Below are 25,072 nucleotides of genomic sequence, written 5' to 3' on the forward strand. Positions count from 1 at the left end.
ACCTTCCCCTGGAGGGCTGCCGACCTCCCCGCGTCTCTCTGGGAACCTGGGGCCCTCATGGGACGGAGCCGGACCCCGGAGCCGGGAGGCGGACGCAGGGGAGGGAGACTCAGACCGCCACAGCCGCGGAATCGGCGCGCCCCTCCCTGCCCTCGGATGGGTCCGGTCCTGCCTCCTCTGAAGACTCCCGAGACCTCACCTGATGCGGTTCCTTTGCAAGCAGGTGACGGATCTCATCCCCCTCGCTCTGCTTCCAAACCTACAATTAACATCAGATCCTGTCCCGGGGGGAGGACTACACACCTAGCTTGGGAAAAGATGGGCAAGATTTGTCACTTCTGCTGTCAGGTGACTAGGGGCGTGTGAGGTGGCTCCGCGGGTCCCACGCCCTCGAGGCGAGAGCGGCTGACAGGACAGACCGTTGGAGCCGTGTCCGCTACAAGAGGTTCGGAACTCAGGAGGGGGAGGTGCGCTCGCTTTCTCCCGGGGTGCTTGACGCAACCTGAGCCCAGCCAGCCCCACCGGCCGAGGCCGTGCGGCTGGAGGGCCGGGCGTGGTGCAGGCCGGAGCCCCCCAAGGGAGGAAGACGTCACTGGTCTCCCGAAGGGGTCCCACGAAGATCCTGAGCTCCCTGCCGTTGGCGAGGCCCCGAGGGGCACAGGGGATGAAGGCGCTGGTGACCTGGGGCGGGGGGCTGTCCTCTGGGGCGGGGCCGACGGCGATGCTGATGCTGGGCAGATTTTAAAGAGTCACAAGTAAAGACAAGACGGATTTGAACACGAGACGATGGTTGGGACCAAGACATCATCGTAAGAGCCAATTCTCTGGGGACAAAAATCACAATGAAGTAGAGCAAGAATCAGAAGTCCTCATCAAGAAAAGAAGAAAGTTTAAAATGCACAGGAAGGAAGGAAGAGAAGAACCAGCACAGAGACAGAGCGTTAAGGAGCCGTTCTGATGAGCGCGAAGCCAGCGCATCAAGGTTGGAACAGATGATTTTCTAAGAAAATGATTAATCATTATGATTGTAACAGAGACCCAAGGAGATGTCGGTGCGCCGGGCGCCCAGCTGGTTCAGTCAGTTCAGCGTTTGACTCGATCTCGGCTCAGGTCCTGATCTCAGGGTCCTGAGTTCAAGCCCCTTCCTGGACTTCACGCCGGGTGTAGAGCCTTAAAAAATTTAAAAAAAAAAATCTGAGTGCACCAAGTAACAGACCATTTTTCAAACAAAGCCATCGGTCCTCCGGTGTCCTGAGCGATCCTTACATTTCCAGGAAAGGACGGGGCCACGGCTGTGCAAAGTATCGCGGAAGGTGGACAACGAAGGGAAATCTCCCATTTTAAAATATCTCCTACACTACAGTGGTGTCCACGCTCCAGGTACATCGCGTGAGAATGTGGAATCACAGACCAGCCTCCTGAACGCCAACACCGAAACGCTGGTGATCGGGACCAAAAGCACCCGAAGGACTTGCGCTCGGGATCCGGTCGGAAGGCCGCGGCCAGGAGACGCCTGCCCATGTCTGGAGAGGCCTCTGCTGGGGGTTGACACGTGTTTTCTTCACGGACGTCAAGTCACGTACAGCCAACGGGCCGCTCTCGCAAGGCTTTCCAACGATTTCTAACGTACGTATTAGTTTGTCGCAGACTTGTTTGATTCTGCACGGCGTCCGGCCAGCCCAACGCTGGGCCCGAGCTCCGGCTGCCCATCGAGAGTCACACGCTCCACCCACTGGGGCCAGTGGGCGCCCCGGGAAACCATTTTTCTCGTTGGAGAGACGGAGTGGCAGAGCCGGAGGGAGCGGGCTCCGCGCTGAGCCCCACGCAGCCCGCGAGGCCGCCGACCCCGCTTTGGCTCCGTCTCTCCGCAGCTCAGAAGGAACTCGAGAAAGAGAAGAGGCAGACGCGGGGCTCGCCTCACATGCCTCCTCTCTCCGGAGGGCACAGACTCACTCTGCCCGTCGACAGGCTCCCGCGCGCCGCTGCGGGACCCGGCGGGGGCGTCGGCAGCGGCCCGGCCCACGGCGCGGAGGCCACAGCCGCGGCGCGTTCGCGATCCGACCTTCTCGGTGTGAAGCCGTCCGCCGCGCAGGACCCGGCCACCCCCAGGTGGGGCGCAGGGCACGGCCCGCCCGTGGAGGTCCGCTCTCAGCGGCCGGGTGTTCTGTTCTCGCCGGCGCCAGCACTGGAGGAGGAACCAGGTGTAGAAGCCGCAGGGGCACCGGGGCTTCGGCCTGTGCAGCTCCTGACCTCTAGGTTGTAAGTTGAAGCCCCACATTGAGTGTAGAAATGACTAAAGATAAAATTAAAAGAAAAAAACCACAAAATCTTTTTACAATCGCACAGAAGGAAGTACAGGTTTGGTTTTCACAGACGATATGATTAAATCCTGGAACACCCACCAGGAGGACCGATTCGGATTCTGCTACAAACAGTATCTCAGCCTCGGTCCGCACAGAACCCGCTTGTTTGCAGGAAGGGTAACGAGAGGGAAGGTCCCACCGACCACAGCTCTCCACGGCAGTCGCCGCGGAACGAAGAAACTCCCGGGAGGGTGAGCGGGGGAGCCGCAGCCCCAGAGCGCCGTGCGGGGGCTCGGAGGAGCGCGGGGGCTCGGAGGAGCGCGAGGCACAGTGCGCCCCGGCATCTCCCTGGGCACAACGGCAGCGGCGCCGGGAACTCACCCTGCAGATGCGCCTTCACGGTGGAATGAGACGCGGGGCTGGTCATCACGGCTCCGTCCGCAAGGGCGGGACCCTGGCGGCGTCTCCACAGGCCCACAGGCGGGGGACGGGATCCGGGGGACGTGCACAGCGGGGCGCGTCCCTGCGTGAGCGAGAAGGAGCAAGGTCGCTCCTTGTGACACAGGACCGTCTCCCAGACGGACAGCTGCGCGGACAGGGGCTCCGTCCCGGTGAGCCGGGGCGTGTGCCGGAGGTGGTGCCGCTCCAGGCAAAAGCAAACCTAATTCTGCGGCACGTCGCCGAATGGGGGTCACTTTCCTCTCAAGAGGCCCAAAGGACATGGCCCAGTCCTGGCTCCCCTGGCCTCGTAGACTCAGCACCCAAGATGCCTGCCTCCTGGCGTCCGCGCGGCGGTGCTCCCGGCAGGAAAGGAGGAGACCACGGCAGCGGCCGTCGCAGCTGCCCGCGTTGTAAGCAGAAGCGGATGTGTTCTCGGCTGCTCTCGGAGGGCCGCTGGCGTCTCCGGGCACAGCCGCGGCTCGCAGGGGAGCAGCCGGCAGAGCCAGCCGCCGGCCGGGGGCCTCTGCGGAAGGTAAGGGCGGAGCCAGGGGCTGCGACTGTGCCGCCACGCTGGCCGCGGCTGGACGGTCCAGCACACGCAGGAGCCAGGGGACGCGGGCTGGCGCCGCCCGGGAAGCCGGATGTGTGCTGCGGGGCAGGAGGTGCTGCCTGTCCTCCGGCTCTAACACCCGGTGCGCCGTTACGGACACGAGGGATCAGTCCTGACACAATCCCCAGGGGCCCTTGGGCGGCTCAGTGGGTGCAGCGTCCGACTCTTGGTTCCAGCTCAGGTCCTGATCTCAGGGTCTTGAGGCCGAGCCGGATGCGGCTCAAGGTTCTCCGGGCTCTCCGCCCGCCCCCTTCTCGTGTATCCACCATTTACATGGACACTTTCCTTTCCCGAAAAAAGAGACCAGTAACTAAAGCACGGCTAGGACAATGCAGCATTTGGAAACTTTTTAAAAGTACGAAATGGTGTTTGCGCTGGAGAGGAATTCATAAAGTGAACCACAACCTGCTTAGAATTTGACAATAACAGGCCCTCGGCAAGTGCGCATTTGTGGGACGCATGTAAAGCAGTGTTAGAGACGAGGCTATGGCTTCGATGGAAATGAAGAAGGAAGGAAAAAGCACAGACGCTGACCAAGACAGAACAACAGCAAAAAGGAAATGGCGGCCAAGTCAAAGCCAACTGTCTGGGAAGCTTATTTTAAGACTGATTAACGGCACAAAAAATAACATGTAGGACGAAAAGGGGAATAACTATAACCTTGGTTATTCTAAATGTAGGAGACATCTTGAAAAAAGTGCACACCAATAAATCTGCAAACCCAGCGAGCACATAGATTTATGGCAAATTAAACCCACTGAAGTTCACTCAAAAGTTGTAATAGTAGGGACTCCTGGGTGGCTCAGTGGGTTAAGCGGCTGCCTTCGGCTCAGGTCATGATCCCAGCGTCCTGGGATCGAGTCCCACATTGGGCTCCTTGCTCGGCAGGGAGCCTGCTTCTCCCTCTGCCTCTGCCTGCCTCTCTGTCTGCCTGTGCTCTCTCTCTCTCTCTCTCTCTCTCTGACAAATAAATAAATAAAATCTTTAAAAAAAAAAAGTTGTAATAGTAATCAAACCCTTCTCCCAGGGGGCTTCCCAAAGCCCCTCAGCCAGTGGGCTTCACGGTGAGACCCGCCGGCCCCCTGGGAGCTGATAATACATGTGAGTGTTCCAGGGAAGGAGAGCTGGAGGGAAAGGGGTCCAGCCTACCTCAGGAGGGCAGACCAGAAACAGAATAGGGAGCACGAGAATCCTAAACCAGGTTCAGGTGTAAGCGCGAGTTTTTAGAGTATTAGCTAACCAAAATCCAACGGTGCGTTAAGGTCACACACAGTTTATCTCGGGAGCCTGAGCATCGTTCAAATTAGATCACACACAGCATTTCACCAGGCTAAAGAAGGAAATTCAGATCATTCTTACACTCACGCAGATTAAAGTATTTGACAAAGTTTAATACGTACCCACGACTTAAAAACAAACACACCAACAAACCGGGCTTAAAAAACAAGACCCAGAGGGAATTTCTTCGCGTGGCGAGTGCCACCTCCTGCAGCTGTGAGACGGACGTGTGACGGACGTGTCCCCTCGGGCACAGGTGTCCGTGCCCACAGGCGCCGCTCAGGGTTAGCCTGGGCGTCCGACGCAATAAGGCAAGAAAGAGAAACCAGTGGGTCAGGAGCTAGGTGCAGGGAGCCCCACTGTCGTCCGTTGTATTCTCAGATAACGCGGCAACTTGCTCTGAATCGCCACAGTAACCAACACCAACTACCGGCCCTCGTCTGAGCTCAGCGGCGTTGCCTGACACAGAAACCAATAGGGTTTCCCTCAGTCGCTGGGGAGAACCCAACCCAAGTCAACCCAGGAAAGACGTGACTGAAGAACTATACGTGCGGGGCGCCTGGCTGGCTCAGTCGGAGCAAGCGCCTCTCGACCTTGGGGTTTTGAGTTCAAGCCGTGAGCTGGCTGTGCAGACGACGTAAAAACAACCTCCTTCAAAAAATTAATTCAGGACCCGCAGTCCTTTATGGGGGAGCCCCCAAACCCCGAAAACCTAAAATATCTTTCCAGGCCTTAAGACTGGAAGAGAAGATCTCTTTGTGCCAGGTTTGTGGGTGAGGCCGGGTGGTGAGGGCAAGGCTGGGGCACCCTGGCCCGGTGTTGCTTCAGCCGTGCTTGCCGGCTCTGGTGCCCAAATTCCTGTGGGTTTGGAGGCGTGCAGGAGGCTTTGAGCAGTCGAATGACTCTGCTCCGCCGGCACCGTGGCCCCGCTGGGTGAGCCTTTGATCCCAGCTGGCCCACGGCAGGTTGGGGCTGCCCTGGCCCCCAGCGCCGGTCCCCCAGGGCTGGCCCCCGGCGCACCCAGCAGCGGTTCTGGGACCCGGCCTTCCCTAAGGCCGCCCCTCCTGTGCTGGGCTCTGCGGCCCCGGGAACGAGCTGCCCGCCACGGCGGCTCACAGGTCGGGGGGCTGCGCTGGCCTTCTCTGCTCAGCACCTCTGTGCCTCCAGCTCCGCAGAGAGACATCCGGATGCTGACCGGGCCCGACTGGGTTCTTCCCGACCTGTGAGGCCAGGAATGCCAGGGCATGCCGGAGCGCGTTCATCCACGCCTGGCTCGGCCGAGCGTCTGTGTGTGCGCGCGTGTGTGTCTGTGTGTCTGTGTGTGTGCGTGCGTGTGTGTCTCTGTGTGTGTGTCTCTGTGTGTCTGTGTGTGCATGTGTGTGCGCATGTGTGTCTGTGTGTGTCTGTGTGTCTGCGCGTGTGTGTGTGTCTGTGTGTGTGTCTCTGTGTGTCTGTGTGTGCATGTGTGTGTGTGTCTCTGTGTGTGTGTCTCTGTGTGTGCGCATGTGTGTCTGTGTGTCTGCGCGTGTGTGTGTGTCTGTGTGTGTGTCTCTGTGTGTCTCTGTGTGTGTGTGTGCGTGTGTCTGTGTGTCTGTGTGTGCATGTGTGTGTGTCTCTGTGTGTGCGTGTGTGCGTCTGTGTCTCTGTGTCTGTGTGTGTGCGTGTGTCTGTGTGTGTGCGTCTCTGTGTGTGCGCATGTGTATCTGTGTGTGTCTGTGTGTGTGCGTGCGTGTGTGTCTCTGTGTGTGTGCGCGCGTGTGTCTGTGTGTGCATGTGTGTGTGTCTGTGTGTGCGTGCGTGTGTGTGTGTTTGTGTGTGTCTGCGTGTCTGTGTGTCTGTGTGTGCGTGCGTGTCTGTGTGTCTGTGTGTGTGCGTGTCTGTGTGTCTGTGTGTGTGTGTGCGCAAGTTCGTGTGCAGGATGTGCGGGGCCTGGCGCCAACCCCTGCAGGAGAGCCGGAGGCAGCTCCTCCTGACCCTAAATACCCGGGGCAATGGGGGGCTTGAACTTCCAGGGGCATCGGCAGCGGGCGGGCCAGCAGACGCCCCTTTCTGCCGCCTGGACCAGGACTTGCTGCGTGACGTCCCGCCTGTGGCCAAGCCCCTCTGGGATGCTGCGTCCTGGCCAAGGGTGACATTCTGTGGACCCTTCGTGTCTGACCTGGGCTCTGACAGGGGATGTGGCTGCCGGCCTGGGAAAGCCAGAGGGCTGCCCGGTGATTCAGATGCAGCCCGGGCCAGGGGCAGGGAGGAGGTGTGGAGCTGCAGGGGCCCCGGAGGCATACAGGGGAGACCGGCAGCAGGACAGGCTTTGAAGAAGAGGCCGCACTTGAGTCCCAGCGGGGGAGGGAAGGATGGGCCCTGCGTGGGGGTCTGTGGATAGCTGAGCAGAGCTGGGGTGGGGTGGGTGGGGCAGGGGCTCCCGGGGGCCAGAATGTAATCTAGGGGCTCTGGAGAGCTGCAGGCTTTAGCTGGGAAGGATCCTGTTGGGTGTCTCCTGGCAGCCCGCCAGGCCCAAAGGGGGAGCAGAAATAGGGCAGGACGGGTGAGGAGAGGCTGTCCCTCGGCAGACGGGGGTTTCGGAGGCTGGAGCACAGAGGAGGGAGTAGGGTGCGGTGCTGAGTGATGGGGCCTGTGGGGGGGGGTTCCTGAGAGGGTCCCGAGGCCAGCTGGTGCCCCCATCGGGGACCCAGGCTCCATGAGGGTTCACGAGGAAGTACGGGACCATCAGGTCCCAGGGAAGGAGGCGGCTGGGGGAGGGCTGGAGGGAGCCCGTGGGCCTGCAGGGGTGCTGCGGGCTGAGTGCCAAGCGGGCAGGCTCCGTCAGCAATGATCTCGAGGAGCCTTTACTCCCCTCTGGGAGTCTGCTTTAATGGCTCTGAATGCAAACAGCGATGGACAGTGATTCTCACTGCAGAAGCATCTGGAAACCACCTCAGTATCCAGCCACAGGAGATTTATTCAGTAAATCCTGGTCCCGTCTGAGGACGGCTTATTCTACAACCCCGCGTGTCACGCTTTCTCCCCGCTTGTTGGGGCGATCTATTGACGATGCCACTCCTCCTTGATCAAACACCTCCTGTGGCTCCCCACTGCCCTCACGGCTGCCCCCCAGGCTCCTCTCTCCAGCAGCTACCATTCTGCTCAGGAAACCAGGCCCTTCTCGCGGGTCTGCTGTGCTCCTTGGGGCCCTTCCCGAGCCTTTCCAGCACCCCCTCCCCCCCAGACTCCCCTAGCCCCGGGCACTTCCTCTCTCTCTTCTGTCTCTCACCCCAGCAGCCCTGCTGCTGTCAGGACCCTCTGTGGAATGTGGGTGTGTCCAGTGCCCAAGCTGGGGCTGGGGCTGGGGCCGCCTGGGTGTCAGCCCAGGCCAGCAGAGCACTGGGAGAGAGCAGGCCCGGAGCGCCGCAGTGGGGGGTTGCCCCTGCCAGCCCTCCGGCCATCCCCAGGCCCAGTGGGCCTGCAGGGCCCCCGCTGACCCTCAGGGCCCCAGCATCTCTCCGCAGACCTCTCAGGTTCTGAGCCCCTTGAAGGCAGCCCCCATGAAGCTCACGGCAGGACCGGGCACCCAGGGCTTTGTATTAAAGGAACAGACACCCGGAGGCAGGGCTGAGGGGTGGAGGTGCACCCAGCCCAGGCACCGGCTTCTCAGCCTCGCAGGCCGTGGAACCCTGGCTGGAGCTCCGGCCTCCCCCCTGCAGCCACGCCTCCTCCAGCGCCAACCCTCCCTCAACCACGCAGGCCCCTTGCGCCTCCGCGCCTTCTCCCAGCGCTGCTCCCGCTCCCCCGGCTCGGCTCGGCTTGGCAGCGCCCACCCCCGCCGGCAGCCGTCGGGCACCCCGCCCCTGGGCGGACTGGGCCCACGGCTTCCCCCCTCCCCCCTGCCCCGAGCCAGCCCCACCGAGTCACAGCCCCCGCCCGGGCCCGCGGGTGCCTGCCCCAGCGCGCGGGTCTGCGCCTGCAGCGGCCAAGAAGGAACCTCGACCTTGGGTCACCGTCTGCGGGTGCTGCCGCGGGAAGGCATCACCCCTTCCGGGGCCCTCCATCCGCCCGCCCTCGGCGGCGCGGCCCAAACCCGGCCCGCGGGCCCCTCCGGCCGCTCCCGGCCTCTCCAGGAATGCGCACGGGGCCGGGGCGGGCGTCGGAGCGGCCTGACTCGCCGCGACACGCTTGGGATGGAGCGCGGGGGCGTGGAAGGCCCCGGACTCCCCGTGGGCCCTGCCGCACCCGGGTCTTCCACGTGGCGGAGACTTGGTCCGGATCGCGGGCCTGCACCCGAGGGACCAGCCCTGGCCCTGCACAGGGACGCAGAGCGGGCGGCTGGGTGGGCGCAGGCCTCCTGCTCTCCCGCGGGTGCACCCAGCCTGGCTCCCCACACCCCACACCCTCAGAGAGAGGCACCCCCGCCCCAGAAGGACACTCCAGGTCTCTGGCAGTTCTGTGGCCAGAGGACTGCCCGGCTGGGGAGCGGGCCCACACATCAGTGGGGAATCAGGTAGTCCTGCTGGGACACGCTGGGGGCCATCTTGGCAAGGCTCCCCAAGGGCCAGGCTGCTCCTGCTCCGGGTCTGGGCCCTCCCCTTCCTCAGTGCTGGGGCCCAGCTTGAGTCCCCTCTCCTTGGTTGCGTGGGGCGGATAGAGCCGGTCCCAGACAGGCCTCTGGCATGAGGTGCTAATGGCCGTCATTCCCATCTGGCGGGTGAGGGAGCCCCTGGCAGGACTGGCGGGTGAGGCAAAGCAGTGCCCAGCCGCCCTCCAGGGTCCTTCTGTCTCTCAGGAGCTCCTGAGGACACCCCTACATCCCCCAGCTCCGGCTCAGAGGGCAGCCCCTTGTCCCAGGGTCAGGGGTGCCCGGTGGCGTTTGAATACGGGGCACACTGAGTGGGCAGCTGTCGTGGGCTCAGAGAGGCTGCGAGGGGTCGGGGACCAGTCCACCTGAGGGCGAAGGTGAGGGCCTTCAGGTCCGCCTGGTGGGCTGTGGCACGCTGGGGGGAGGCCCAGGACATTCTGGGGTTCCTCCTCGTACTGGATGGTTCAGCGCCCCGACCAGCACCAGGCTGGCCTCAAGAGGGAATGTGGGGGTGGTGGGTGCTGATCATGGCATGGCCTGGCAGGTCGGGAAGAGTCTGGCAGAGAGAGCCAGGGCCGGCCCCTCCCCCGCCTGGGCAGGCTGGGTGGAGGCAGCGCCGTGGGCCGCTTGGAGGCAAAAGGTGGGGAACGGACCTGGGTCCACAGGTGAGGAGCCAGGACCTCCCCCCGCAGGGAAGAGGACAGTCAGGAGCTCCAAGGGCACCGCCTGGATCCCCCTCCCCCAGCTTCCCCTGTGGCCTGGCTGGCAAGGCCTGGGCGCGCCCAGCTCCCTGGAGTTGGCAGGGATCAAAGGGCGGAAAGCCGTCCTCCGCCCTCGCCCACTGAGACAGGAATCCGTGGCCCCGGGGGACGGAATCCGCAGCCACATTCCGGGTGCCCTGGTCGCCACAAGGCAAGGGTGGGGCCGGGCTGAGTGCCGAGACTGGCACCACGGAGCGTGGGAACGGTGCCTCTGCCAACTCCCAGGTAGGCGGGCACCCTCTGCCCGGCCCTGGCTGTGGCCTTCACCCTTTCTGCCCTCCCTCGAGGGTCTCAGGAGGACCCAGGAGGGGTCCACATTGCCAGGAGGTGGGGATTCCTATGGAGGGTTGGGGCCGAGTGCCCCTCACTTCCCCAGGGGAGACGCAGCCCTGATGGCCACCAGGCACCCTGGGCTGGCAGACCCTGCCCTGTCCCAGCTGGCAAGGGGCAGGGCGAGCCGGGGGGGGGGGTGGGCTGTCCCTGGCAAGTGTCATATGTAGCCGCAGGATCCTGGCACACTCGTGTGCACGCACGTGTGTGCACGCAGCCTGGGGCAGTTCCCTGGCAAGAAAGCCGCTCTGCCTGTCCTGGCTGTCGCTCCGCAGCTCCCCGGGAGGGTCAGGCCCCCACTGGCCGGAGCAGGGCTGCCTCGGCCCTGCAGACCCCGCCTCCGTGGGAGCCCAGCCAGCCACCACGCTCTGCCCAGGAGTTGGCCCCTTCCACCTCCCACCCCCACCCCAGCTCCCAGGTGGGGAACAGGCCCAGAGAGGTCAGGTGAATTTCCCAAAGTCACACAGCAAGGTAGAGCCAACACAGCAGATTCAAGGTGCACATGGAGAAAACTTGAAGACCTGGAGCTTGTGCTCTCGAGAGCCCGGAGCGGGGTGGGGGCTGCACCCCCTTCTCTGGCCTGTTTCCTCACCTGGGAAGTAAGCTCGCAGTGGCCACCTGGCAGAGTTCTCCAGAAACCCGGAAGGCGCCGGCGGAGGGCCAGTGTCCTAGGCTCAAGCTCCCAGCTCCCTGCTCAGCCCTCCTGATGCACCCTAAGGCCGCGTCCGAGACACGCGCCCTCTGGTGGCTACTGACGGCATGAGGCCCTGTCCCCTGCCCCTGGTGATGGCGTGGCCTTTACCAGGAGGTCCAGGGGGCACGTGGAGAAGGGAAGGGCAGAGGACAGGCCTGGGGGGAGGAGCTGCGGGGGCCACAGGCAGAGGGGCTGCGGGCCTGGAGCGGCATCCGGGGGGCTGGTCCACGCGCAGAGATGGAGGGTCTGGGGAAAACAGGTCTCCTGCCAGGGTCTCCGCTGGGCGGGCCACACATGCCACGTCAGGAGCCTGGAGCAGATCCCGAGGGCGGCTGAAGGCCATCGGCACTGAGGAACACTGAGTCCCGCAGGGGAAGCAGGGATGGGGTCAGGGACAGGGTCACCCTTGAGGGCAGCCCCAGCTGCAGGACTGGAGAGGCTCCTAGCAGATGACCCCACGGTGCTCAGATGTGGCCAGTCAGTTGCCCTGGGGCCACCAGACTAGGGGACGAGGACGCCAGCCCTCAGGGCCTTCTTGGAGATGGCCTTCGCCCTCCTTCAGACCCAAGTGCCAGGTGGCCACGGGAGGCCTTCCCCTGCCCCTCCCCACTCAGACCTCCTCCCCCCTGGCCCTATCTTGTCCTCCGTGTGGTCATCACAGCACCGACCTGGGAGGCCCAGAGTCGCTGGAGATGTGGATGAAGGGAGGGGCTTGATGAACAAGCGAAGGAGGAGACTCATGTGGGGGTCCCAGTCCGCCCAGGCTCCCCACTTGTCCCAGCCTGGGGTCCAGCCTCGGGGTCAGAGCCAGTGAGCTGTGGCTGGTCGGACGCCAATGGAGTCGGGGCAGGGAGAGACTCACAGTCATCCCCTGGCCTCCGCAGCGTGGGGGGAGGGAGGCAGGCAGGAGCCACGCAGGGGGACCATGGTCACGTAGGCACACGGCAAGCAAGGCCAGGCCTTCTCTGGCCTTTGGGCCTGGGACTGAGTGAGGGTTCCGGCTCGGGGGGTGGTGGCAATTCCTGCCTGGTCTCTGGGCACAGGACAAAGGGACTAGTCTTGGCTTGGAGCCCTGTGGCCCCTACTCCTTCAGCTCCACCATTGTGAGGCCTGTGGGGTGCTGGACAAGGGAGGGCTGAGAGGCAGATGTGGGGTCTGCTGGGGAGGGCACCTGACTTTCCTGCTCACCCCAGGGGCATGCTCAGCGTCCCCTGGGGAAGGGGCTCCCTGCACCCTAGGGCTTATGATGTTGGCCGTGACTGCCCCCGTGCACCCCTAACAGGACACTTCCTCCCTGGAAACAGTGGATCAGAGGAGCCCTCCCTTCTGGGCCCTGCTGTCACCTGGGACCCCTTGGCCACACATCTGTGCTTGGGACACCAGCCTGCCTTCCCCCGGCGTGGGGTGCCGTGTAATTCCCCAGAATCCCAGAAGAGCCAGTGAGGGCAGGCCAGGGGAGGGGAGGAGCAGGAGGAGCCCCGCGTCTCCAGGGGCTGGCATTTGAGAAATGTTTACACAGTCCCCACCTAAGGGGTGGGATTGGCAAACACACACACACACACTCCTGTGGACACACAGACATAGGGACGCACCTTCTGTGGGCACGCGTGCATGCACACGCCCAAGGGCAGACATGCGCCACTTTGGTGAGCACGTGTTCACACCAGCGCGCACCTCCACACACGCAGGCGCACAGGGCACACCAGCACGCGTGGGCGTGAACGCACTGGTGCTGGAACCCAGGGTGGGGGGCGGGAGAAGTCGGCTCTGTGGCTTTGGGTCCTCCCTGCTCCCCCTTTTCTTCCGCGGACCTGCCCCAGAACGGCCTCACGGAGCAGGTGCCCCGGGTGCTTCTCCAGAGCTCCAGACGGTCCCCAATCCTCAGCGACCCGGATTTGATGGGAGCAACGCCCTGGGCGCAGTGGGGAAACGGAGGCACAGACCTTCCGGTCAGGTGTCCCAGGCTGCTGGGAGCCAGGCGCCGGGCCGGGGCAGCCGCGGGCGGCGGAGGAAAGGGGCCGGGCGGCTGGCTCCGGGAGCAGGGGTCGGGGCCCACCCCGAGGGCGTCGCGGATCCGGCCTCCTGCGGCTGGGCCGCGGACTCCCCAGGGACTTCCAGCCGGGAGCGTCAGCGCGCTCGGCCTCGCCCCGGGTCGCAGCTGGTGGTTTGGCGCCGCGCGCTGCATTCCCGAGGGGGCGGGTGGCCCCGGGGCTTAGAGCGGAGTCGGGGGTCCGCCCCGCACCCCCAGAGCGGCCCTGGGGGGCGGGTCTCCGCTCAGCCCTCTCCGTTTCCGCGCCCTGGGTGGGGGCCTGGGAGGGACGTTCCGGGGGACCCACGCTCACCGCCTTGCGAGCCGGCCCCGCGGGGTCAGGCCTCGAGCCCCGGCTGGCCTGAGACGTCCGAGGGCCCCGCCCCGCCCCGCCCCGCAGGGCTCTGCCCGCCGCCCCCCAGGTCCCGGCGCGCTCCCGGCGGCCGCGCGGCCAGGGTGGGTGTGCGCGCCGCCGCCGGGCTGCCCGCGGGGCCTCTGGGCGGGGGGAGGTCGGGAGGGAGCACAGGGACGGTCCGGCCGGGACCGGAGGCTGGGGCGGTTGGGGCAGGGCCGTAGGCGGCGCGGGAACGGAGGGCTCCGGGCCCTGAAGGGGTGACGGCAGCGAGCCGGGAATCCCTGAATCCGCTGCGGGGGCAGGTACCGCCCACCCCTGCTCTCCCCCGGGGCAGATGCCTCTCCCTGCCCCTCTGAGCGCGGCAGGCCCATTCACTGCCGGGGAAACTGAGGCCCCAGGTCTGCAGCGCCTCTGGCGGGAGTCGGGGGTCCAGCGCAGGGGGCGGGTCCAGCGCAGCGATGCTGAGAGCCCCAGGAGCTCCTGGGGGGCTGCGCCGCACTGGAGGGGAGAAGCGAGCCCTGGGCGCGGGCTGAGCAGGTGGTCCCCTCCCCCGTGGAGGCGCCGGGCTCGGACTGGGGGGTGAGCCCGCCGCTGCGCGGCCAGCGTGGAGTGACCGCCGAGCCCGGCCCGCAGGCGCAGCGCGGGCAGCGGCCACCAGGCGGCAGGGCAGCGCGGGGAGGGACGCTCGTTGGGGCCTGGAGCCGGGAACCCTGTTCCTTAGGTGGGCTGTCTCCGGCCTGAGCACCCCTTCTGGGGAACTGCCTGGTGGGACCACAGGTGGGGAGCTCGAAGGGGACATTAGCTCATCCTGGAGTCCCTGTGGAGGAGCCCAGCAGGGAGGAGGCTCTCTGGGGTCATTGGGGGAAGGAAACTTAAGGCTCCCCCAGCCCCGCCTCTATGGGGCCACCTCTGGCTCCCTGTGCTTTCGCTTCCCCAACAAAGTGGGGTCAGGGACAGGGGAGGTCATAGGCTGGTGTCCCTCCTGGCTCCTAGGAAAAAGGGGTGGGGGGGGCGGGCTGACTCCTGCGGAGCTGCAGGAGGGGAAGGTGAGCCCTGGGCTCCTCTAGGGCAGTGGCTGAGCCAGCAAAGTGTCCTCTGGGACTAGAGGCTCCTGACCTGACCCTGTGCTTTGGTCAGGCTCAGCCATAGGGCTCTGGGACCCGGCAGCAGGGAGGACACATCTTCACCAGGGCCTGGTCGCTCACAGACAGAGATACCATGGAGCGCATCCAGACCCGCTGGCCCCGGGCTGGCCTTACGTTGTCCCTCCTGTCCCAGGCACTGTGGCCTGTCACTCCATAGACAAGCTGTTAGCCAGGAGGTGGCAGGGAGGGATCTGGGGGCCAGAGGCTCTCCACAGCTAGGAGAGAGCAGGGGAGGGACACTCCGGCCAGCTGACCCCGACCCTGGCACCCCTCCCTGGTCTGTGGTTTGGGGAAACGTCAATCACTTCGTAGAAATATCTTGTAGACTTTCTGTCTGGAGGCAGCTGGGGGATTCCCCCAGTCACCAAGCAAAGTTCCCAGCAAACTTCCCAGCACCAGCACAGCCTGAGCCATGAGTCACTTACTGTCTGGGGAGCAGGCTGGGAGGTGGGGGGGGCAGCCTGCAGCAGGGACCACCCCCCCCCGTGTCGAAGCTTTGCCGTAGGCACCAGCCTGAGGGCACTGTACCCTGGGGAGGGCTTTTCACTCCAGTGGATGTTGCCGGCCCTCTGCCCAGGGACCCCTTCCGCAGACGTGCGCCCCACCAAGGCCCAGCTCCGTGGAGGTGGGAACAGGTGGGGCCGGACTCCCTAGAGCCCTGCCCCTCAGAAGCAGCACAAGGGCATTACAGGAGTTAGGGGGGTCCTGTCTTCAGGTTGCCGGCCACGGCACCTGTGCCCCTCCTTCCTTCTTCCACTGGTGTTTCTCGGGGTTGGGGGGGTCCAGGGCCAGGTGGGAGCAGGGATATGGGGCCTCATTTGCCCTTGGCAGGGCCCAGCAGCTGTGGGAAGTGAGGGGAGAGGGCAGGTCTGTGTCCCCAGGGAGCCCCTAGGCTGCCCCTGACCCCTCTGTGCCCAGACTTCGGGCTGAGGTGATTGCTGTGGGCCCTGGAAGCCACACAGTGCGGCTGCCCCAGGACCGGCTTCGCATGCACGGTCAGCAGACAGATGGCCCCTCAGCCCAAGCTGAGCCCTGAGGACCCGGGCCCAGGGCATCCCGGGCTGGGTACACACTTGAACAGCCTCCTGACCTTGAGAAATGCACAAACGCCCGATAGCAGGAAGAGCGTCGTCACAGAGCCCGGGTGAGCGAAAATGGTATTTATGACCAAGTAACTTAAACGGAGGCATCCAGGCTGAAATCTACACTTCAGTAGAATTCTCGCTCCCCTCAATGCCCAGGATCTGCCTACCGGCCACCCTACGCCCCGGCCGTCAAGGCATCTGTCTTTCCCAAGCTCTTCCCTCCACACATCCTACGGTGCCTGGTTTCGACAGCCGAGAACCCAGGGCTAAGCCTGTGCGATATGGGGTTAACTCAGCCTCGGTGGTCCACACCCTGCACGGCTCAGAGAAAGGTTTGGCCCCGGCCTGGCACGTAGGAGGCCACCTCTGAGCCCTCGGAAGGCCGGAGACCGCTGACCCTTCGCTGCTCGGGAACTCGTGCACAGAAAGAAGCAGCACAGTCCTTGGGTGTGGCTGGCGGGTGGCAGCCCCGGGACCCAACTACAGGACCTCTGTCCTTTGGGTTCCCATTCACCAGGGCACAGGACCCGGAAGCAGCACTGTCAGTGGGAGTCAGCCCCCCAAGGGAGGAAAGGGGGGCTTGTGGGGAAAAGGGAAGGGGTCGAGGGAATGGACAGAGAGACGGGCAGCGGCAGGCTGGGCAGACGGTTGGACGGACGGGGGGTAGATGGAAAGATGGAAGAGGGAATTTGGGGGGGGTTGTCTGGAGGGAGGGATGGGGCGTGGGGGGTGGATGGATGTGAAGGGGTTCAGGACAACTCTCCCTAAAATACGTCATTTTGGTATAAAGGCTATTTTGAGGCGGAGGTAATTAAGACCCTGTGGGCTCAGGAGAAACTTTTCTCCCTTCCCTAAATACCTAGAGGAACCTAAATTGCGTGTCTTTGCCAGAATAAGACGTGTCGTCAGAGCGCGTTGGCGTGAGTGGCCCGTCTGTGCGGTCGGGCGGGCATCTAATTAGCCAACGACTGTCCTCCTCCTCGTGGCCCTGTGGCTGCCGCCTCCACGGCGACGCCCAGCCCAGCCCCGTCCGTGGCTCGCAAGGGCAGCGATGCCTCCTTCCACCGTTCTGTCTTAGAAACTCTCCTGGGTCAGCCGTTACCCACCGGATGCCTTTGCCAAAAGTCCGAACCACACGCCGCACCCAAGTTAGCCCCAGCTTTGTAAATCAGATAAAAAAGGAAAGTCGGGGCAGGTGGGGGAACAGAACAAGCCCGAAGAAAGTGAAAAAGTGGAGATAAAACACAAGTTTGGAGATCAGTGATCTGAAGAAGAAGGCGCGGTCAAGGGCGAGGAGAACGGAGGTTGGTTCTCCCAAAAACGCATCTCCCACCGAAGCATCCCAGCTTCGGGCAGGAAAACGAACGAGCAGGAGCAGACCCCGGCGGACGACGCGAGTAATTAGGACTGGGGGCCGCAGACGGGCGGACGATGGCTGCAGACCTCCAGCAGGTGCCGCACACACCGGCACAAGGCTCGGGGGGCTGTCGGAACTCCACGGTGTAGACAGTGTAGACACAACCCAGTTTAAAAATGGGCCAAAGGTCTGACCGCAGCGCCAAGGAAGGGGACGCGGGAGGGCCGTCCCCAACCGGTGTCGTCAGGCAAATGCAAATTAGAGCCACGGCGGCAAGGTCCCCCGGTTCCCCGGGACGGCGGGGACGGCGGGCACTGGCGATGGCAGCACCGCGTGGGACGGAGCCGCGCGGCCGCCAAGGACGCCACCGGGGCCGCTGCTGGGGCGCGGGCTGGGTCGCTCCTCCCTCAGACGACTCAGGATTTCCACGTCCGGGTGTTCCCTCGAGAGAAATGGAAACGCGTGTTCGTGCGGAAGCCGCACGTGAGTCCTCCCAGCAGTGGGGTTCACGACCGCCCGACCTGGAGAAACCCCGGGGCTCTTCTTCCGGAAGACGGACCGTCGGCCGTCGGTCGGCGAGTCGAGCGCCATCCAGCGCCGAGGAAGGGGCTGTTCACGGGCAAGCCAGGCGTGGGTCTCCAGGATAGCCCCTGCCGGGCAGGGCGGGTCCACGAGCCCGTGCCAGTCTGTGCGGTTCTGGAAGCGGCCGGAGTGGAGACGGGGACCCAGAGCGGGGGCGCTGGGGTGGGGGGGCCGCACGAGGGGGTTTGGCTGCCGAGCCTGCTCTGGCCGGGGACACAGCCGCAGCAGCTGTCGACACGCAGCGGGCTGAACGTCCCGGACTGAATGCTCCTGTGTGCAGATTAAAAAATTTTTAATTGCAAAAAAATCAGTTCAGTCAAAAAAGTGTTAATAAGAGAATGCTGTGCATACCTGCGTGCCAGGGTTCCTGGAAGCCGATGAGACAGAGCATGGCTAGGCCAAGAGGAGAAAGTTGGGCTTGTGGTACGGCCAGCAGGTCAACTGAGGCAGTGTTTTTTTAAGATTTTATTTATTATTTATTTAATTTATTTACTTGACAAGCAGGCAGAGAGGCAGGCAGAGAGAGGAGGAAGCAGGCTCCCCGCTGAGCAGAGAGCCCGACGCGGGGCTCGATCCCAGGACCCTGGGATCATGACCTGAGCTGAAGGCAGAGGCTTTAACCCACGGAGCCACTCAGGCGCCCCAAGGCAATGTTTAAAAGAGGTCCCGGGTGAGCACCTGGGGCCCAAATGGCCCATTTGCAAATGAGTGCGTGGAGGTGACCCCGACAGCGTGCAGAGTCCCAAACCCGGCGCAGGTCGCCGGACCCCATCTGCCGGGGATGCTCTGCTCCTATAGCAGACAGGAGCCAGGCAGAGACCCCGCCCGGACCGCAGCTAGGGCCCGGGGCTGCAGCTGTGCACGGAAGCCCGTCCCCCACCCTACCCCGTTCCCACCACACTGACCGGGTTTCTGAGGTTCGGCCTGGGGCCAGCGACAGTTGGATCGCAGTCTGCTGACACATCCACAGGCGAGACTGGACTCTGCAGAGGCCGAAGGGGGCAACAGACCGGGTCTTCTAGAACAGCCATCACTCCCGAGCACAGGAAAGCCTCAGGGCTGGACAGTGGTGCTGGGAACCAGCGAGGACCCCAAGGCTCCAAGAGGGGTGCACAGCCTCCAACAAAGAAGCCACAGCTTGCTGGGGAGCAGGGCTGCCGTTTCGCAGAGTGAGGCTAAGCTGCTGGGCAGGGTCCCGCGCGTGAGCAGGACCGGGGACTCTGCGCAGAACGAGCCGCGGCCGTCGGAGGCGTCCAGCCTGGAAAAGAAGTAAAGCTGCGTCTGCACGTGCCGTGGTCCCGCCCGCGGGAAACTCGACGCTGTCCCAAGAAGCAGGAGAAGCGGAGTCGGGGAAGGGGCGGGATTCGGAGTCAGCCCCGGGCGCCCCGTGCTCCTCCGCAGACTCAGGAGCAAACCCGGAGGAAGCCGAGAAGCGCGTTTCCTTGTCTGTGGCATCGAAGAGAACGAGGTGCTCGCGGGCTCACTTCTCCAGGGACGGGGACACCCCAGCTCGGCACAGAGAAGCCGCCCAGGACGGGGCACGGAGCGTAGCCGGAGACCGGCAGGAAGCCACCTCCAGACCCTCCGCAATCCCAGTGACGTTTCTTGCAGAAATAGAAAAATTGTCCTAAAATTCCCGTGGGGTCTCAAGAGACACCAATAGCGAGGAAACCGACGGTGGCCCGGAGATGGACGCCTCCCATCCGCCCCGCGCGGCCCGCGGAGACCGAGACCGAGGTTGGGGCGAGGGGCAGGGGCAGGCCCGGGATGCGCAGCGCGGCGTGGAGAGGAAGCCAGACGGGGAGCGGCTTGACGCCGGTGCCCCGGCTCCCTGCCCGAGCTCCCGGCCCTGCCCTTCCGTCCCAGAGGGGCAGCTCGGCCCAAGGCCTGGGCATGACAGCCCCCGGGGCCCGCCTCCCCTGCTTCTCACCCGGCGGAGCCCACCCAGCCCGGAGGAGCCGGGCAGCCCCCTGGGGCCCTGGAGCAGGAAGGCGGGCCCCGCAGTCCGAGCGCTGCCCGCGCAGGGCTCCTGTGTGTGCGTGTGAGCTCGCGGGAGTGTCAGTGCCCGGGGCTGACTCTCCAGGTGCTCGCCGGCAGGGGAGGGAGGAAGTGCCTGTGCCCGTCCAGGTGGGTACTCCCACTGCACCCCGAAGGAAGCCCCAGCCCCAGGTGGCGGTGGCGGGCGGCCGTGGACTCTGCAGGTGAAGGGCAGGAAGTGGAGGCCGCTCTCGCCTCTGACCTGGATTCTGGGGGGGAGGGGCAGGGCGTCCGGAGCCCATGATGGGGGCACCTGCGAGATAGGGCTTCACACCCACATGCGCCCCTTCCCTCCACCCTCCAGCCCCGACCATGGCCTCTTGGGTGGGTCAGCGGCACCCCCTTGCCCTCTGCCCTGCCCCCATCTCACTGTGGGCAGGTGACCGGCAGTGTCAGCCTTGCTGGGCCCCGAGCGTCCTCTGTGCCCCCCGCGTAACCATCCCCTGGGCAGTGCCCAGCCCCTACCCCTCCGGGCCCTGGGCAGTGGGTCCCCTGCTCCTGCCCCCTCTCTGTCTCCTGGCCCCAGGTTCTCAGGCCTGGCCACTGCCCAGCCTCCCCACTGCCCTCTGGCCCTGTCCTCACCGTGACCTGGCAGAGCGGTGTGGGACGCGACCTCACAGCCCTTCACTGACAGGTTCTCCTGCGCAGCCCTGGAGACAAGCTGTCCAGCCCAGCGCTCTTGCCCTCCCCGCAAGCTCCAGGGACACCCGCCCGTCCTGGCCTCCCTCGATCGGTCCCTGTGCCCCCACATCCTTGCAGACCCCAGCCCCCTCCAGGACTCTGGCTGTCCTCTCACGCACCCCGGCAGCCCCCAGCATCTCTCCCTGGCGCCCGCTGACGTGAGGGGCCCCGCCCTGGGCTGCGGGCTGCCGGGGGGCCCGGCGGAGGTCCCCTGCCCCTCGGAACCTGCCCAGGGTGGTGCACACAGCAGGTGCTCTGGAAGCGCCCCGGCCCGCGGCCTGGCCCCCGCCCTGGGTGTTACCAGGCTGTTGAGAACTGAGGACGGCTGGAGGCCCGTTACCAACAGAGGAAACCAAGTTGTTTCCGCTGTGAACGGCGGGTTCAGTCAGGCACCACCAGTGTGTCGGAGCAGCTGCTGTCTAGGAGGGATCCGCCTGCGGGGGGTGCGGGAGGGTGGGAGCGAGGGGCCCCACCCTGGTACTCCCCGGCCCAGTTCACTTCTGCTTTTTCCTGTGTTGCAGCAGCAGGAGGACGGCCCAGGGTCCCGAAGTCCAGGGGCGAAGACCTCGCAGCCAGGGCTCCCCCAGGCCCCGTGGGCCGCCTGGAGGCCTCGGCCGCTGCTGACGGCCTCCGTCCCCAGCGCCGGGTTTTCCCCAGGACGGGGCACGAGGCCAAGCGTGGGGGCTCCGAGCTGCAGCCTCTGCCTTGGCGGGGGGAGCGCAGAGTGATTGCAAGCCCTCCCCTGTGCCCGCCCTGCATCAGGGCTCCCCCAGCACGGTGAAGCATGGCGGGGAGGGGGTGGCCTGTGCCTTACGGGGTGTGCAGGGTCATGGGTAGACGTCCCCGTAGACGTCAGGAGCATCCGTCCCAGCTGTGAAACCCAAGAATGTCTCCAGGAAGGCCAGATGCGCCCCTGGGGTAGACATTGCCCTGCCCTGGCCGTGCTGCAAGGGGGTGGGAGTGACTGGGGGGTCTCCTTGAGGCAGGAGGAATCCAGCGGGAGGGACCGAGTTTTCATTTTGCATCTGCTGCTGACCTTGGCAGGGGGACCTGGGGGAATGAGCCTGAGAAGGAGGTGCGTGCTGGGGCACCCCATTCTGTGAGCCTTGCTGGCCGCCCGCCACGCGGTGCTCCACGCCGAGTCTCCGTGGCTGCCTGCCTTCCGCGGGGCGTCTGCACAGAGCTTCCTGCAGCGGCCAGGGGAGAAGGGGCCTGGGTGCTCTGGGGGATTCTTAGGTCCTTCTGTGTCCGGGGCAGCCGAGATGTCCTCCAGCAGTGTTCCGTGAACTTCCTGGGTCTGTGGCTTCACACGCAGCCCACGGGTGTGCTCATCCGCCGTCTGTCCCTCCAGAGCCCGCTGCCCCCTGCTGCCCCGGCCGTCCTCTGCCCCTGGACGGCACCCACACCGTGAAAACCCCAGCTTTCTTCCATAGCTTTGCCGTCCTGTTTCCCGCCTGCTCTGTGACCCCCTGGTGCGGGCCTTTCTGTGTACGAGGAGCCCTTGTTGTGTCCCAAACGCCCACCCAGCTGTGGCCCTGAGTGGCAGGCCGCTGGGTGTCTTCTGAGAGCGGTTCCCACCGAGGGGGTCTGCTCAGAGGACGGTGGGCTCGGGAGCACCAAAGTAAATGGGGTGTGGACCCCGCCACCCGCGGGCCTCACCCACGGAAGGGAGGACCAGATGGGCCGCAGCAGGTCACTCCAGCAGGACCCGGCGTGGCTGTGACCCCTCTGCTGGGCTCTGGGGTCCTCGGTGCCCCCAGTAGATACCCGTGAACGAGCATCCCCAAAATGTCAGCGTGTCACTTGGCACCTGCTGCCGTGAGCTCTTCCTCCAGCTGCGTTCGGCATCACTACCTCCCCTGGAGGCTGGAGTCCTGGCCTGGGGCGCAGAGGCCGCAGCTGCCGCTCATGCCGGTGGGCCTGGAGTCACACGGTGACGGCTTCAGTCCTCTGCAGCCTCTTCCTTCCAGGATGAGGCCCGACAGCAGGGGCTTTCCTGTGGTTTCCACGGGGCCCCTCCTCGTCCATCAACCCTTCAAGGGTCTCCCCCAGACCCTCCTTTCCCCAGCCCCTCTGGACCCTTTCCTCATCCGGGGGTGCTTTCATTCCTGGGCCTGGCCGTGTGCCCCCCCCACCTGCCCCCGGGACCGGTCCGCGCCAAAGCAAAGGTCAGAGCAAAGCCGGCGACCCCGTGTGTCCGGGCACGCCGTGCCCCGTAAGTTGTGCCCCCGTTCTCGCTGAGGAAGAGCACAGGCATGGACGGGCTCAACAAAGATCCCATTTTCCACTCCCGCCCGCCGCACCCCACAGCCAGGCATGGCCCCAGCCCCGCATTCCGAGGTCGCAGAACCAGGCGTCTGGGACGTCTCCCAACGCCGAGGGGCTCTGCCACTGCCCGCTCTCTTCCTGCCCGACCCCGGAGGCACAGAGGAGGAGGCTGCCGGTCGTGACGAGGACGGCCCGTCCTGGGCTGCATGAGGACCCTTGGTTCCCACCCAGCAGGCGCCTGGTCAGAGGAACAGGGCCCGAGAAAGAGACTTTCAGAATCACTGAGCGCTCGGGGTGGTCCCTCTCAAAAGCCCCGTTCCGCCCCCAGCCTCTTCCCTCTCAGGGCGGCTCTCTTCGGAACTGCCCCGAAAACCCCTTCCGGGCTGGTGCCTGGGGGAACTCCTGCCCTCCTCTGAGGGCCACGGGTCGCCTGGAAACCCCGGCAGCCCCTGCCTTCCTCTCCTCCGGCCCCTGAGTCTGAAGAGCCCTGCCCCAGGGAGCGGGGGAGACGGCAGGAGCAGTCAGGGCCGCCGGTGAACGCAGGTACCATAAGAAGACACCGAAAGAGAGAAACAAACCCTACAGTCAACCCCGCAGAGGCGGGGGGACCTGCGTCTTGGGACAGCTTCAGTGTCTTCCAGAATGATGACTGTGGTCCACTGAGACCCACGGAGGGCCTGGAGCCTGGAGCCTCCGCCTCCGCAGCAGCCGACAGAAGACGACAGCCCGGGGCCCACTGACGAGCACGGACGGGGAGACGTGCTCTGTCCACGCGTGAGGCTGCGTCGCTCTCCGCCCCTCCCCCCGCTTGGGCTTGCTCACGCTCTCAGGTGAATAAATCAAATCTCAAAGAGCAAAACAAAAACAAAAATCTCTAAATCTTTTTTTTTTTTTAAAGATTTTACTTATTTATTTGACAGACAGAGATCACAAGCAGGCAGAGAGGCAGGCGGAGAGAGAGGAGGAAGCAGGCTCCCCGCTGAGCAGAGAGCCCGATGTGGGACTCGATCCCAGGACCCCGAGATCATGACCCGAGCCGAAGGCAGAGGCTTTAACCCACTGAGCCACCCAGGCGCCCCAAAAATCTGTAAGTCTTTAAGGTCACTCAGAGACTCGAAGTCCGTAGCTGCCCGTGGAGGACGTCCCCACCGGCTGTGCGTGTCGTCTGCCTCTGGTCGACGGGAGAGCCCTTGGAGGCTGTGTCTGGGTGAGGCCCGTCCGCGGTCTTCACACCGGCTGAGTCTAGGCGGCGGCTACTGGAGGGCTTGCTCCGTTCCCTCCTCCTCATTAGGAAGACTTCACAGGCTGGGAGAAGGAACACCTCCGTCTGGGTGCGCACTCGCCCCGAGACAGCCAGGAGCAGGGTGGCAGGAGAGAGTGTCACCGCTCACCCTTTTGTACCCTCTGAAATTCAAACCCGTGGGACCCGTTTGACACGGAGAGAGGAGGCGCTGGAGTCGGGGTAACTGGAGAGCCCCTGCCGCTCTCCTCGGCCTGCCCGGCAGAAGTCAGGACGTAAGTGAGCCGCCCCAAGTATCGTCGGGAGGCTCTGGGTCCCCCGTCCCCCTGCCTGGAAGACGCTCAGCCCTCAGGCGTAGGGCCCAGACCCCGCGAGCTCATCCCCGGTTCTCTGCCGCTGCGTCCTCCCCGGGAGCCTTCCTCCCACACCATCCTTTGCCCCTCAGGAACTCGTGCCCTAGAAGAGATAATGCAAACCCTCGGGCTGGAGGGGGCCCCACTTGAATCCGTGGCCACCCTTGACCATCCAGCCATGGCTCAGAGGGGACACTGGTCCGGGTTGTGCTCCACACCTGAGCGGGGGTCCCCAGGGGAGCAGGTTCCAGAGGATGGCCTGGGTCACGAGCACAGACACCCAGTGTCCCTGGAGACCCCTGGCCCAGCTGGCCTGGTGTGGGCTCTGCTTCTGCTGAGGCTCTGCCTCCCGCGGGTCCTCAGGCCTCTGGTGGCTGCTGCCAAGGGACGGCGGGTCTGGGGCCCGCCCACAGCCTTCACTCGGCCAGCTGCCGCCCTTCGAGGAAGAGCCGTCCAGGGCCCAAGGGAGGGCAGTGGCCAGACCCGGGCGGGGGTTTCTGGAAGGCTGAGGGAAGCCCTAGGTTCCCACCTATACCCACTCTGTGCCCAGCTTTCCAGGCACACGGCAGCCGCCCACACCTGTGAGAAGTCGCTGGTCGGGGCGGGGCTGAGCGGGAGAGCCGCCCGGAGCCGCAGGACCCCGCAGCCGGCGGGGGCAGTGACCTGAACATGTCTGGGAGACAGTGCGGAGTGGGGGCGCACCCTCCTGCGGGTGTGTACGTGCCCGGGGTGGGCCACTGCCGACCATCCCTGCAGCAGGCACAGATCACCTCGGAGCTGTGGGGGGTCCAAGAGCCAGGACGGAGTCAGGCCTTGATGGTGGGAGACGTGGTTTCGTCGCCCCCCAAAGCCCAGAAGCAGCTCACCGGGCAGAGGGTGGTTGGTAAGGCAGGGGGCCCCTCCCAGAGAAATCCCCCTCAGAGTCCCTGCAGAGTCCCTGGGCACGGCTGCGATCA

Source organism: Neovison vison, chromosome 13, assembly GCF_020171115.1.
Source record: "Neovison vison isolate M4711 chromosome 13, ASM_NN_V1, whole genome shotgun sequence".
In the NCBI taxonomy this organism is placed as follows: domain Eukaryota; kingdom Metazoa; phylum Chordata; class Mammalia; order Carnivora; family Mustelidae; genus Neogale; species Neogale vison.